The sequence below is a fragment of the Bombus pyrosoma genome, linkage group LG13, assembly GCF_014825855.1.
Source record: "Bombus pyrosoma isolate SC7728 linkage group LG13, ASM1482585v1, whole genome shotgun sequence".
Classification (NCBI taxonomy): domain Eukaryota; kingdom Metazoa; phylum Arthropoda; class Insecta; order Hymenoptera; family Apidae; genus Bombus; species Bombus pyrosoma.
In genome coordinates this window covers 8,911,205-8,926,371 of record NC_057782.1, presented here as the reverse complement: position 1 = coordinate 8,926,371, position 15,167 = coordinate 8,911,205, and the positions used below count along the sequence as shown (strand labels likewise).

At 46.8% G+C, this 15,167-nt stretch overlaps 1 long non-coding RNA gene across 1 annotated transcript in view; it reads left to right on the top strand.

Annotated features, from left to right (window-relative positions):
* LOC122574318 overlaps window positions 1-15,167 on the top strand; it is a 70,882-nt gene that overhangs the window by 28,657 nt on the left and 27,058 nt on the right. The gene's annotated exons all lie outside the window — the stretch shown is intronic.

Sequence of the window (15,167 nt, the reverse complement as noted above, 5' to 3'; positions counted from 1 at the left end):
AGCGCTGCACGCGTTAATTCCCGTCCATAAAAGCCATCGACAAATCAAACCTTCGACGTGATTCACTGCTGGCATAAATACAACTAGATCAGCGTGTGTACGAGAAACGTGGTATGAGCGATGGGTCGACAGCCGTTTACCTCTTCCCCCGCTCTTTCGCCGCTTCCTCATCCTCCGTCTCTACCACCACCGCCGCCGCCGCCGCTGCCGCCGCCGCTGCCGCCGCCGCCGCCGCCGCCGCCGCTACCACCACCGCTATTTCATACCGCCACCGCTACCTCTACCGCTACCTCTACCGCTACTGCCGTCGCTACCGTCACCACCTCCTCTTTCCTGCCTCCTGCCAGCTGCCCGATGCCCGCGGCCCGCTCTGTCCACTGCCCACTGCCCACTGCTCCCACTGCCCGCTGCTCATTGCCCGTTGTCCGCTGCTCGTTGCTCGTGCTTCCCCTTACCCTCTCCTCCACTCTCCCCTTCTATCCTTTTACTCTCTTTCTCTCGTGCCATCGCTGTTCCCTTTTTCCAAAGCGTACGCCACCGCCACTATTGCTACCAACCGCGAACGTGTTACGGCTGCCGCCAAACCGTTATGTCCCACTTTTGTATTTTCCTAGCCTCGTTATCGCTCCCAACGAAACTTTTTCCCCATTGTATACCAACATTTTTTCTTCGAATCAATTCGTATCTTTCGGTCCTCGTTTCCCCTCTCGTTTATCCCTCGTTTGTTTTCAAACAACGAAAACATCTTCCACGTCCTTGAGACGTTTGCCTTAATTTGGCGTACGACGAGGAAGAATTTTGAACGTCGCGAGCATGTGCCACGCGTTCAAGTCGATCAACAGTCGATCGCCCTCATCGCCAGCCGGGCAGTTAAGCGTCGTCGATTTTTCGCTGACAGCGAACCCGTCGGAGCACGATGTTTAAAATAACCAAACAGCGATGGACGTCCATTGGACGATTCGGCGAATCAACGATTCGGCCGATGACGGCGGCTTTGCGAAGAGAAATAAAATAATCGATGTCGCGTCAGTTTCGATCGAACCGCGCAACCATTCTACTAGCCACTAGCCATCGGCCGACAGCCGACACCCGATACCGGACACCAGACACCCCTCGCCGCTCGGCACAGGGTAGTCGGCCACTCGCCACTGGTAGCCAGTATCCCAGAACCGTGCACAGGTCACCACCCCTACCTTTCGCGAATAGTTCGCTGGTATAATATGCGGTGTTCGGGATGATTTATAGGCGCGTGATATTTCTCGATACAATGGCAGCCGGCGGTGTTGGTAGCGGAGACAGTACGGAAAAGGTACGCAGAGGGTAGGAGAATGGGGGAAGGGCGTCGAGAATGGGAACGGAGAGGTCGTGATACATCGGGGGTGGGTGGTGGGTCGGGTAGAAGAGAGCGGAAAGAGAAAGGGTGGTTTCAAGCTGAGAAGTTAGCATTGTACGTCGTGCTCGTGGAACGAATGTCCGCGTTTCTTGCGGCATAGACTCTATCACGGTACTCCATACAGAGAGCTCGGGCTGCTTCGAATCGTCAGGGAAGCAGAAGCGCGCACGGACGGGGTGAGGGAAGCGGTAAAAGAGGGAGGTCTGTTCACTTATCTCGCAGCCCGTAAATAATAAAAATATAGACATTACGCGACCGTATATCAAGCGAGCGTGTTTGGTTCGTTTTACGTTTAAGATAAATTCGCGTACCGCGACGTCGTCCTCCCGAAGCTTGCCCGAGGGAACGAATTAGAAGAGAAAACGAATGGAAAAACGAGCAACCTCGTTTCTTTCCTATGCTATATTCCTTTCCAGGGGGGTAATCGCTCCGTGACGGGCGAACGTGTTGGATACGTGAAGCGACCGAACATAGAACAGGTTTGTTGCTACAGTTCTTGGTCATCGAGTTGCTATTGCACAAAGTTTTAATTATTTCCATCGTCGGTAAAATTCATCCTCCACGAAAAATTGGATGTTGTGATTCAACGCGTTTCTAATAGCATAATTATTATCAACTATTAAAACGTTTGAACGGGCGATCCGACCTTGGATTCTTAACTTCGTAAATGACTCGAATTAGTCGAAGAACGATATTGCCAAATCGGTCGATCAATCGTCGAAATGTAAGATCATAGAAAAGCGTTACGCAGGAATGTTCTTTCTTTCTCCGTCATTCACGGATGAACGACCGGTACAAGTGCGTTTTCACGTGTTACGCGAACACAGTCGCGTTTGTCTTTACGACACACGGTGAGAGTAGCTGAAAGAGTCAGCGCGTTGCACCGTTAAAAGTCAAGATCGTCGAAACGTCCGCACAGGCAAAGGCAAAGGCATCGGCACTCCCCAGCCGCTTTATAAACTATTCCTGTTGTCTCCTTGGGTATTATTCCGAGTGCTGATTTATAGGCTCCATTAATTAACGGGAGCGCCTTTATTCGGACGAAAGGGATGGACCTATTGCTCACCGGTTAGACGCCAATTCAGTGCCATTGTTCTTGCGTCGTTTGCACACGTACGTACGCACACGAGCACAATCTCGGGAGCAGAGCGTACGACGAATACGACGATAATTTTTCGCTGGTGAAATAAAGTCGGGAAAAGCGCGAGCACTGGAGAAAAGGCCGGTTGAAGAGGGCAAAACGAAGAAAGGGGAAGAATAGAGGAAGTCCGAAGTGGGCGTGCTCGCAAACACCGTGAGAAATATTTTTCCACTAGCGAAACAGCATCACCTTGTCCCTTTTGTCCAGGCGGCACGATCGAGAGCCTCGCTTAGCGCTAGGCTTACCTTCTCTTCGAGCTTCGCACCCCTTCTCCTCTGTGTGTGTACCGCGTTGTATTTAAACGGACTATTTTAATCGGATGATAACCGAAACGAACCGTTTGAGTGACGAAGGTGTGCGGATCGGGTGTTTATTCGTTCGTCATTTCCAGCGCGAATCAACCATGTCCTCTTGCAATACCGACGATGGATACCGATGATAGTTTTATCGTTAATGGAAAGCCACCCAGAACTTTTCAATCCTTATATTTTCCGGTTAACACGATAAGGAACGAAGTATGGCACGTTTCAAGCTGTATTGAAAAATAATTTATCTTTTTCTTGCCTATAATATATTACAGATTAGCGAACGAACACGCTGTATTCACGCTGGCAAAAAGAAAAGACAAGGAAAGGAGAGTATCTAAAAATTGAAGTAAAAATACAACGAAACAGATAGCAATAGATAGTAACAATAACTAACGATTAATAATTTAGCCAGTGATCTTTATGAATTTTAGCCACGGTATCTTACACTGCAATATATATTTATCTTACGAAAGATTTACATGCATATTCAATACGCTATATTTTATAATACCTTAATATTTTACCAACACTATGTTGTTGCTACAAATCAGCTAAATCGCGCACTAGCGCATCTCCACGTGCAATTAACAGCGGCCACGTTAGAGGTGGTTTCACGATCATGATCGCGCGTTATCGATCTGGATCGTAGCTGTTAGCTTCGCAAGTAGCGGACACGCCTCGACATTTCGCGTGCGAACGATCACGGTTGGCCTTAACGAGTCCGACCTGGACGCTATCGTCTCCGCAACTTGTCTATCATTTTTCTGTCAACGATACTCACGGCTTCCACGTATCCAGCCGATATAATGATGGTTCACTGAAATTTTCCGCGCATTATTCGAGACGTAACACGTGCTCGTTGTATCGCGTAATTCGTCCGGATCGGTGGTTGACAGGTGACAGGTGTGACGCGGGTCAGCGCGTGACATCTGTCAACTGTGAATGTTTCAAGCGACGACGGTGACGTCCGTGGCGCGCTGAATGCAGGCTGACGTTGTTATCGCGTCGACGCTACCGGTCGATCTAATGAGCTCGGACGCGTGGAAGCGCGAGAGAACAGCCGGAAGAAACGTTCCAAGTGAGGATCGATGGAAATTGAGCGTGTCAGAGATCTCGGGTCGGCTAGAAACGCGCGAAGGTGAAACGTTCCTGCGTCTAACTACTCGTCTTACCTCGTCTTACCTCGTCTTACTCGTTCTGTCTCTGGGAATCGATGGACAGGTTGCGAGGAAGAGACCAGAGACTGACTCGAATCTCGCAGAAGCGTGGCACGGGACATTGTAAACGCTTCGAAGTAGACTGTGAATAGAGAGAAAGAGATAGGTAGAGACATCGAAGAGAGGAGAACAAGGACTAGGAGGGGAAAGAACGAGAGAGTCGTTATTTGTCACGGTAAGCGGCCTTTCTCGCAGTATTATTTCCCGCAAAGTGTTATTAACTGCTCTCATATTTCGCCTTTTTCTACCGCTCGCTTGTTTCTCTTTTTTCCCTTTCGTCCTGTCGCTGCTCCCTTTTTGTTTTTAATCGTTAATAGCACCCGTTCATTTCGGCGCTTAACCACGGCTGTCACACGTAGTTATTTAGCTGAAATATCAGTGGTAGGAACATTATGGTTTTCAACGAATACGAAAACAGAAGGTTGTACGAGCACGGTAAAACGCGGGATAAAACGCAAGATAAAACGTAGGATAGCTCTATCCTGTATACGAGAACCGGTGGCTCATACGCGGATGTTCGAACCCGAGTTGATTTTTTCTACGCGGCGCGTCGTCTTCGTCTCCTTTTGTTTATATTTTCGTTGCTAGCGCTACGTTCGACCTTCGGCAGATGGCCGATCGAAGGCAGCGCGAACGAAACCAATTCGAGCCGATGCTTTCTATAATCTGAGACGCAGAAGAAGGGAAGCAAGTACGGGGAGAAAGCGGTTTTGTCTCTTGAAAAAGAGAAAGGGCAGCTAGCTAGAAGGGGGACGAGGAGCGAAGGCTTGGTAAGCTGATAAAGCGAAAAGAGAGGTGGTTTCTGGCTACGGATAGTCGCAAATCACTTTAACTGCCCGTGGAACAGTTTGGAGCCGCTAATGGCGTCAAGTGTCTCGGATACACCATGGCTTTGGGTTTGGGACGACAGTTTCTACCGAGAAGACGGCCCAGGGATACCGACGATGCTCTGAAAGTTAGCGCGGAATAACGGTACCAAGATCAAAAGCGAAAAAAACAGAAGGAGAAGAACTATTTCACCATTCTCCAAGTTTCAACGATTTGAAATCGTTGCTCTCGAGGAAATACGTTCGACTGGAATTTGGGCTACCGTCGCTCGCAATATCCGCTACGACGTGTTGCGCATTGTTACGCATATTTTGTTGCTTCGATTTCTCGGAATTCTAATATCCTCGTTAATTGCGCTCGTTCATTCTCGTCCGCTCATTCAAATTCTCAGAAACCACCTGTCCAAAGAGACAGGGAGAGAGAGAGAGAGAGAGAGAGAGAAGATAAGCGTTCACGTTTGCCTCAGTAAAAATTTCCTATGTAGCGTGTCTTCGTCTTTCAAGATACGTTGAAATATTCGAAGATACCCGGTGGCTTTTTACCTTTAAAACAAAGTTACATCGCATTGGTTGAAGCGACGATTAAATATTCCTATTTAATTGAACGAAAAAAAGACAAAGATGTCGCGAGGAAAAGGAGGAAATTTGAGTTTTCTTCGATCTCGGCTGGCAAGTAGGTTTTTCGAACTAAGGGGGACAAAAATATGGTCCCGGGCTACGTACGCTAAAGCGGGAGTGTTTGGATGGTTGCGCAAGGGCGAAAATCGGGGAGATATTCGCGATATATCTCTGCGACTCGTGTATTCGTGTATTCGCGTATCTATGTAATCGGTACAAGGCTGGAGAATTGGCGTATCATTGTTGTAACACGTGAGCGTTTATGCCAGTAAAAAGGAAGCACGTATAAAAATATTCCGCTACCGTTGTGTGCAGGGGTAGGGTGGATAAGGGGGTGGCCAACGTAGCGAACTGAAATCGACATGACCGGTCGGCACAAAATTTATTTATTATTTTTGTCGTGCAATTTTGTATCGTGCCCAACTGCGGTGAAATTAAATTATTATTTTGCCGGTATAAATCATCGGTTCGTTGAGTAGGCGGGGTGAATGCGAGGTAGAAGGGAGGGGGAGGGGCAGAAAAGGAGGGGGATGGATTCGATGGAAGTGAGTGAATAAGAGAAGTATGGGTAAGTGTGCGAGAGAGAACATCCGTTCGCTTTAAATCCCCGCAAATGAATATTTATATTTTCCATTGAATTACTCTTTCGGGGCGGCATAATACGCGTGAAATTGAAATATATTCGATAAATTATTTTATCGAGTAGCGGCACGACTAATCGGTGGCTGTATACCGCGGAAAATTTTCATATTACTCGGTAAGAATCAAAGTTTGCGCAGGTCGAATCGAGGTTAAGTTACACGCACGATAAGGAGATTCTTTGTCGTAAGGCGATTACGAGAATGTATTATTAACAAAGACTTTGGAAATTCATTAGGTGTCGCGGTCACGATGGTAGTAGCGAAGATTTGCACGATGCAAATGTATACATATATCGAAAGTATAGTTGGACGTGATGATTGCGTGATAGAAGAAAGGTTTGAAAGAATCGGACGTGCATAAATCGACAGGATGATTTTGTTTTTTCGACGGTGGTTAGCGCGCGACGAATCGCATTCGCTCTCTCTCGAAACAATCGCAATGCGGTTCGATCGACGTTTATACGCGCGAGAATGATTGCAGTTCGTAACTCCGTGTAAAAGCCCATTTCGCGATTTCGTAATTCGAAATAATTATTGGTGCGCATTGCGACGGCCATTATCGCGGACAAACAGTTTTATATCGTAAACAGACGCCATTAACAAAGAAGAATTGTTCGGTGGTTTCGATGTGCTCAGCAACAAAAGCACGGTCAGATTACACGTACCACCGATGTAACTGTCGTAATAACGAACTGCGTGGATTAATTTCGCAACAAGCATTGCGGTTCGCAAAATCCACAGTTTAATCTGTAGTCACCGTTACCGCGGTGAGACAATCGGGCGCGCTGCGATTCGTTCGCGAGCCATCACTGTTTCGTCGTTCGTCGTTCGTCGTTCGTCGTTTGTCGTTTGTCGTTTGTCGTTTGTTGTTTGTCGTTTATCATTCGTCGTTCGTTTGTCGGTTGTCGGTTGTCGGTTGTCGGTCCAGAATAAATCGATTCATTCCTCGATCGCCGTCTTGCGATTCTACAGCTCCTTCGATTCCTTCATTTTGATCTACGTATTTCCGTATAATAGCTGCTCGAAACATACACACGCTTGAAGAAACATTGGTAGAAGAACGATAATGGGTGGAATGATGGTGTTGAAGCTGCACGAGCAAAAGTAAACTGAGATAGAATGTTGAACGAAGGAAGAATGGAACGAAACACAGCCGCACGTGTGACAAGAGGAGCAACGATAGAAGAGACGGGCGTATAGAAACCATTCGTATCTGCAGTTTGGTCACATTAACGCACACCTACGTGTATCTATTTCGCGCAGAGGGGAAAAGCTGTGAATCGCGAGAAAGACGGTCTACGGCGAGAGAGAGAGAGAGAGAGAGAGAGGGAGGAAGAGAGAGAGAGAGAGAGAGAGCATGTTGGGTGGAAGAGTGAAACGGAAGAGAAGGAGCAGAGTAAGATGAGTTAAGCGTTTAATAAGCTTAATCACGCGACAGATCTGTGAGATACAACTTGCTTCGCCTTCGTAGCGAAGCTGTAGCCAACCAGCAACCCTTCCAGCTTCCTCCCTTCTCTCGTTGTTTCTCCTCTATGCATGCCACCCTCGCTTCGGCTCACCTCCTCCCTGTTGTACCATCTGCTGTTACTATTTTACCGGCGGTTCTACGAATGTACGAGTCTCGCAGCACTCGCCACCCGTTCCACCGTACGATCCACCACCCGTTTCACCACCCAGTCCACCCAATCTACCCTGTCCACCCGGTTCACCCGGTTCACTCGGTCCACTCGGTCTACTCGGTCCACCTCGGTCCTATTAACGGAAAACTGTTTATTGCCAGCGAATAACGGATCCATGGGGATTACGCGTGGATCGCCACTCTTTATCATGCCTGACGATCACGCACGACAATTGCGCGCGATGAAAATTTCAAGCAGGCTCGGATCTTTCTTTTCGATGCTCGTTATCTTTTGTAAGAAGTGGAATATTTTAGTTTGAAAGAACGACGCGAAGGTTTCTGAAAGCGGCAGAAGGTGGACGAACGAAGAAAATCGTCCCGAGTCGGCGTTCGATGACGAACGAATCGGCTTCACCATGTGCGGGCTATAACGAATAGTTTGCTAGCGTGGAACATTCGGCGATAACCGGTGCTTCCCTTCGACATCGTTAGCCGGAAACAATGAGCAGAATCGTGCAGGATTCCAGCCGGAATTGCATCCAAAAGCGACGGGCCTCCTCGAATAATGGCGATCGATGCGTCTCGCGAATTCGAAGATTATTCGAAGAACGCCGGCAGCGAATTCGCTGTCTAACACGGATGTAGTCTCGTTTAAGAATACCGATGAAAGATATCAGGCAGAACGTATCAGCGAGATTAATTAGAAATTCTAAGTCGCGTATTTGCTGTTCGTTGCGTTCCTCGGTCTCGTGAAAAAGGAAGAATGGGAAGCGGAAAGCGGAAAGCGAAAACCGGAAAATGGATGAAACACGAGGCGGAGGAGCATTAAGGCGATGGTATTAAGCCAAAGGTAGATGTTTCAAAGGTTTTCCAAAGCTTTCGTTTTAGCCACGATGGTGCGGTATGTGCGATTAGATCGTCAACCATGAGATAATTGAGGAAGACTGTCCGATGAAAATCCCCTTCTCGTGGTTCTCCCCCGGTTTAGCTAGCCAGATCTGGCCCTCTTCTCGGAATATGCATATTTAACGAGTTATCAAGTCCGCGGGCGTGAAAGACGCCCTTCTTCCCACCATGACATTCCCAAGAGGCGGCTCGCTTATCCGGAAATTACCCAAGTTTCGTACACGGCAACCGGTTGCCACCTTAACGGAAAGGCAACCGACTCATGGTCCGAACCTTTCAGACCATACTTCGACGATAATCGATGCCAAAATCAAACGTTTGTGACGGCCGTACGAGTGACCAAAGAGAGTTGCAGAAAATTGGGTTCCGAATTTCTGCCACATATGCGCATATTTGTTATTAGAAGCAAGTAACAAAAGACAATTGATAGCCTTTGTAAACGAGGAGCTTTCAGTCGTCTAAAGCTAATTACACATTTAGCTGGATCCGTGAGGTATACCTCTATGGATCTACCGTATTTGGATCTACTTCTCGTCTATGATAAAATTGTGCAGTTATTTCGGCCAGCACAGACTACCGCGGAGCAAATACGAAAAATCATTCGACGTTCTTAAATCGAAATGCAAATCGTAATTCGTAGCGTATATATAGTAAGGTTTATCGGTTGTCAGGTTGCGCTAATATCTTTAACAAGAAACCTATTACGTCTGAATAAAGAAAACTGACAATTACACCTTGCTATATATATGCACATATATGTATATATGCACTGCTGTCATTCAACAAGACCGCAGATTGTTCAGTGGCGTAAGGGTCGGTTGAGGGTAGTCTACTCTATCTTGAAAAGAGACAAATAAGATATTTGGACAAAGTAGAGCAGTACGGTGAACTATGGCGAGCAGTAATTAACGACGACGAATAGTCATAATCGAAGTGTCGGTATATAGATGGAATATTTCTGCGATGGGCCACGACGGGTCAAGATAGACCGCGATGAGCCGCGATGAACCGCGATGGGACGGTGGATAGTTTGTGCACCTTGCCATAAGTGCAGTGGCCTCGCGTGGAAGGCAGCGCGGGTGGTGGTTCGCGTGCATAACGGGCGAGCAGCATTGATACGGCCGGATCACAGCTACCGGACCAATGTATTTTACTGCCCCGAGGCTTAGCGCTATCGAAGCACGCAGTCACCCGCCATCACTCCGCGCACGAGTATGTAGTGACGGTAATAGTCACTATATCATTGGCTCTTGGTAATACCCTGGCTGCTGGCGGTGCTGCTGATGCTTCCCTTCGCTTCTCCCCCCCTCTCGTGGTACCATACTCCCCTACCACTTTTCGTTCCCCTTCGATCGCCATCCTCGCCTCCTCACCCTTCTACGCTACTCGCACGTAATGTTCGAAATGAAAATGAATGTATTTCGGATAGCGATAAATACCGCAGCGATTCGGTTGCGTCGCGCGCGATTCTCGCCCACCTTTGCACCACTTTCCTCCAAACGATGCTTTGCCTCCAACGTACCATACACGTCGACTACCTACGAATACCTGGCTAGCCACTGTCGAATCTTTCCTTTCAAGTATCAACTATTCTTTTCATTTTCTGCTTCGTCACGTTCAATAAGACGAGTCAATAAATCGGAGCAATTTTCCTTGCTCAGTCATCTTCGCATAGACAGTTGGTATACGATATTGATCCGCTTAACTTGGATCGTTTGGATAATGAAAACGAGGCGAAAGGTAAAAAATGAGGTAGGGGCGAAATAGTCGACGAGGTAAGAAGTTGCGGGAAGAAAATGAGCGATGCTGCGTTGTCAAGGTTTGGCGTCGATGTCGATGCCGGTCCGGCGAATTTCGGTCTCGACCTCGTCTTCAGTCGCGGCTTTGGATTCTGGATGGGGGAGATTGATCCAAGGTAGCATTACTTCTGGTTAGCCTCCGAGCGACACGCTGTTAGTCTTCATTCCTCTCTCTCTCTCTCTTTCTCGTAACCAGCCACAAACTCCGGCTCCTCGCTTGATTGCGTCTAGTTAGAGCCATGCCAGACCCATCAGTCGTCTGCCGTGCTCGTTCTACCACGATTATTTGTCTTTCCATTTTAAGAGTCTGGAAAGGTGTGAGTCACGATCGTGAACAGGGGATTACCGTGTACTTAATCGGCCAAGTTTAAGAGTCGATGCAAGAAGATGTACGCCCGGTGAAAATAAGAATGAAGAGGTGTAAATGCAGAAAGAAAGCTCGGTGTAGCTGGCTCGCACTTTCGCGACTCTTATTACAATTCATGAAGGTTAAAACTGCGTTAATAGAAGAAAGAAACGAGAAAGAAACGAGATTCGCTTTCGATGTCTTTCATCTTTTTAATAAAAGTGAGAGGCGTGAGCGAATTCGCCGATCTTCGTATCGTAACAGGAGATTATCCTGTTCTTGACCGGCCAGGTATAACAGTGGATGGTGGAAAGACGTTGACTTTCGAAAAATAAGTTGAATCTCCTTAGGACAACAGGAACGATCATCCGCATGATCTCGCGATGCCGTTAAACGGTAGGCTCGGGACAGGGGAAGCTCGCGAAGGAAAGCGGGACGACTGGGTTTTCTCCGTGTCGGAAAGTGAATACGCTTGTACGGTGTAAACGCAGGCTTGAACGTACATACGTATACGTCTGGTCTGGGTGTACGGCACGTGAAATCCGATCGTAATTTTAGCCGCACCGCGCCTGCCGTACCTGCTAATCCATTCATACGCTCTCCGAATCCTCTCCTCTCTTTCCCTCTCCCATTCTCATTCTCATTCTCGCATTCGCTATCTAGCGCTCCTGCCTCTACTCTTTCCCTCGCCATTGGTGCGGCGATGTACACACCAGGTCGGATATATCGGCCGGTATTTCAGCCGCCATGCGGAGGTAATGGATTCAGAAACGCGGCGGACACCGCGCGCCCCGTGTTAATAACAATCCATACTTATTGCCCGCATATTTTACCGATCCCCCCGCACCCTGCCGCTTGCTACCGACTATATTACAACATATGGAGAGCATAAACTTTTATGGCTACCCTTCTACCGCCGCCCTTCCTCCTCCACCAACACCTCCTCTTCTCCACCTCCTCCTCCGCTACCTCCTCCTCCACCTCCTTTTCCACCGACCACCTTTCGCGCTACCCATCTAACGACCGGCTGCCTGTTTCTATTCCCCTCCCCCACCAGCCGTCTCTGCCCCACACCATACCCCTCTTCTAACCATCACCCTCTGATTCACTCTCCCTTTTCTGTTCGCTTTTGCCACATCTCCCTCTCTTGCCACGTTCTACTCAGTTTTTCTACATTCTAATTTCTTCTTCGTTTCGTATTTAGAAATGTACAAAGAAAGAGAGAGGCAGAGCGGAAGGGACAGGTTTAACGAACTGTATGGTGTACGGTAAGCAAAATGTGGAGCACGTAAGAAAATTTGAAGATTCGATATTCGAGACTTTTCTGTGCAGTTTGATGCGGAAATGTCCAAAGAATGGAAATCAAAAGCGGCGTCGTAGTATTTTCACTAGGAAATAAAAATATTATTGGAAGAAATATAGAAGCAGCAACCGGCTCGGACACTAGGGTTAAACGTTACGCACGCGGATGTCCAACGTGTAAACGATCGACTATCGGGACTAGCACTTACTGCACGTACGGCGAGTAGCGATATCAGGACTTGGTAATTGATAACATTCCGTCGTTATTGTTTCGTGAACCAAGAGACAGTGGCGTTAAATGTTCTTTTAAATGATGGCGGATATATCGTGCGAATCGAGCAGTACGTGTCCATTATGTCTGACAAAAATAACACGAATCTACTCCGCAGCTATTACTCCGCCCGGACACGTATCTCTTGCGTCTGACCATATACGTACTTATATCACTTAACGCGCTCCTTCATCCATCATCGCGTGTTTCTTCTAATCTGTTCTCTTTTACCGAGTCAAAAATTAAATATAAATGTCTATAATCATGAAATTAAATGTTAATAAAGACAAATGAATCGCAAATAGATCTATTTTAGTCTGCTAACCACGGTTGGCCAATCGATTCGCTAATTGGATCCTCGCTTACTTGGATATAATAATTTCTTTACTCGCGGATCTCTTATCTTTTAACGAGGCCTTTCGTTCCTGCTTGTATTTTCGATAATTAAAATTGATCTAACCACAATCCAAGAATATACATTTGAACTTTATCTTTGAAACGAGATAAGGTGTTTTATTACAAACGGACGTTCGTCACTGTAGGATAACCGGTACACCACTGGATTCAAGCGTATCCAACATCAACCAGAACTACCGCGAGACCGCAGCGGTCGTTCCGAGGCGTAATAGTTTCGTTCGACTCGGTTCTCGTCGATCGACAAAAGACGAGGTTAACGTCGTCAACGCAGCGCGATATTTCAAGCATAAAGCAACGAACAGCGTCTAACTGGCGTACCAACGATCGTGATAACAAATGGAATGCACTCATTGGTCAGCGATTTATAATCCCTCGCATAGAGTACAGAAGCGCGCACGTGGTCGCGCGCGAACGTGCCAGCTAGCCGACCGACCAGGCGTCGGCCAACTATCGTGCAACGAACGAACAAACGAACGAACGAGCGAGCCTGTCCTCTCGTTCTCGCCAGCGCATTGTCCGCCCCAACCTATCGGGATGTAGAGACGCTTCCGCCAACATCGACATTACATTCCACATTAACCAAATTATGATTTAAGGTCTCGTATTGTCGGCGTGCCGATTGTTCACATCCAAATAGTCCTTGCACAGAGGCACAGTTATAAATTATAATATGCGAGCAATTGCGTTGATCCGCATCATAGTAGCGAACATGCGAGTTGTTCGCAGGCCGCGACGTTCAAAAGACTGCCGAGCAGGGTAGGAAACGTCGATAAAATATCGTACAGTTATCACTGCGCGCAGGGAGAATAGGATAGAAGAGAGCCCCTTTACGATCTTGCGATCTTCTGTCTAATTCAAACTTTTCAGGATTCGAGTTAGAAAATTGTCGAGGTATAATTATTCTAATGTAGTATCGCGGACATAAGGCCTAGGAGTTAGCGAGTGAACCACATACAATGTCGCGAGAGCCGAGGCGTTCTTAAACCATAAACAATGTCCCGAGAGCCGAGATGCTGATGAATGAATACTTCAAATGAATAGTTTCAAAAAAAAAAGTCTACGTGGCTTTGGCCACGAGCGGTCGCACAACACGTGTGTGGTGGGTCTAGGGGAAGACAAAAAACATGCCAGAGCAGGGGAGTTTGAGTTGAGAAGTCGAAGACGGTGAATCGAGAAGTCAGAGAGAGAGAGAGAGAGTGCGAGTTGCGTTGTCGATATAGTGCTGTTAGCATTGTCGAGAGAGTGTGGTCCGCGTGAGAGAGAACGGTCTAGATTGTAGCGTGTTATTGCGATTAGTTCATATTAAACTACCATCGCTTTTCTGTCTATATTTCTACAATCCATTCATTGTAAATAAATTACAAATACCAGGATATAATAACATTATATTCCATTGAAGATACTACACTAATTTACTATCTTACTGTAATTTTTTCAAGTAGTTTTAGCAATCTTTCGTGTTTTGCATAAATACAGAATCTTGATCGTTTATTTACCGTTGATCAGATAGCACTCCAAATTAATTGTCACGTTTCGTACGAGACCGGCAGGTGTTCCAATACTTGCGAATGGCGGTGTACGTGTATGAGCGCGTGTATGATATTAGGCGCGTCGATGTCGACGGTGATATCCTTTTTGCGCTGCGACGATGGTAAAGGAACCGTAATACGGAGCGGATCGTGTTGCCACAGCATCGGACGTTGTCATAGACGAGCTCGAGCGTATAGCCAGAGATGATAATTATAAGTTAGAAACTTGCCAGGATCGGTGTTTGGTTGGTCAGAAAAGGGCTGATGGGGTCGACTGCGATAGTCAAGGTGGCGGACCGAATGCTGCGAGCGGTGGTTGCGGCTCGGTGAGCGGACACTATCGCGTTACTACGTTGCATTAATCCCCGAGCTAGTATCGACAGAGGACGGTCTACAATGGGTTAGGATACCGTTCCGCTTTCTTTCGGAGAGAGAAAATTTCCGTTGCGTTCGATGTCGTAAAACGTCGTACAAAGACAAGAGCTAACATTTATGACGTTTCGTGAAAGTATTCGAACACCTACCATTGCCATAAAAAATGTTTATGTCTTTATTATATTATATCTTTCTTATAATCTTTATCAATACAGACGATGATAAACAGAGTTAAGTACCATTATTGTATATTAGTGTGAACGCAGAATGTTTACAAATCGCCTAATTTACAAAGCTTCTCGACATTTTGACATTTAATTAGCATTGTAATGAGACGTGACTATCGCGACTACTTTACTTTTGTTGTTTTCTATATATTTGCATATTAACATTATCACGCATATAAATTTCCTAGAAACGCATAAACATCCGTAATTTACTAACAATATTTTTCTCCGA